Source organism: Cicer arietinum, chromosome 2 (genome assembly GCF_000331145.2).
Source record: "Cicer arietinum cultivar CDC Frontier isolate Library 1 chromosome 2, Cicar.CDCFrontier_v2.0, whole genome shotgun sequence".
Lineage (NCBI taxonomy): Eukaryota > Viridiplantae > Streptophyta > Magnoliopsida > Fabales > Fabaceae > Cicer > Cicer arietinum.
In genome coordinates this window covers 6,630,181-6,630,852 of record NC_021161.2, presented here as the reverse complement: position 1 = coordinate 6,630,852, position 672 = coordinate 6,630,181, and positions in this window count along the sequence as shown.

The following is a 672-nucleotide window of genomic DNA, read 5'->3' as shown; positions in this document are numbered from 1 at the left end:
ACTGTGTTGAGTTTGGCTGCTACTCTTGATTTGGAGGTAGAGCAAATGGATGTAAAAACTGCTTTCCTTCATGGTGATTTGGAGGAAGAGATTTACATGAAGCAACCTGATGGTTTTCTTGTTAAAGGCAAAGAAGACTATGTGTGTAGGCTCAGAAAGAGTCTATATGGTTTGAAGCAGGCCCCGCGTCAGTGGTACAAGAAGTTTGAGTCAGTTATGTGTGAGCAAGGCTACAGGAAGACTACTTCTGATCACTGTGTCTTTGTTAAAAAGTTTGCTGATGATGATTTCATTATCTTGTTATTGTATGTTGATGACATGCTTATTGTTGGGAAAAATATTTCCATGATTAACAGGTTGAAGAAGCAATTGGGCGAGTCATTTGCCATGAAAGACATGGGAGCTGCTAAGCAGATTCTTGGTATAAGAATCATGCGTGACAGGAACAAGAAGAAACTTTGGCTGTCACAAGAACACTATGTTGAAAGACTGTTACAGAGGTTCCAGATGGAATATGCTAAGGCTGTAAGTACTCCTCTTGCTACTCATTTTAAATTGAGTACTAGTCAGAGTCCTACCAATGAAGCTGAAAAATCAGATATGCAACGAGTTCCTTATGCATCTGCTGTGGGTAGTTTAATGTATGCAATGGTGTGTACAAGGCCTGATATT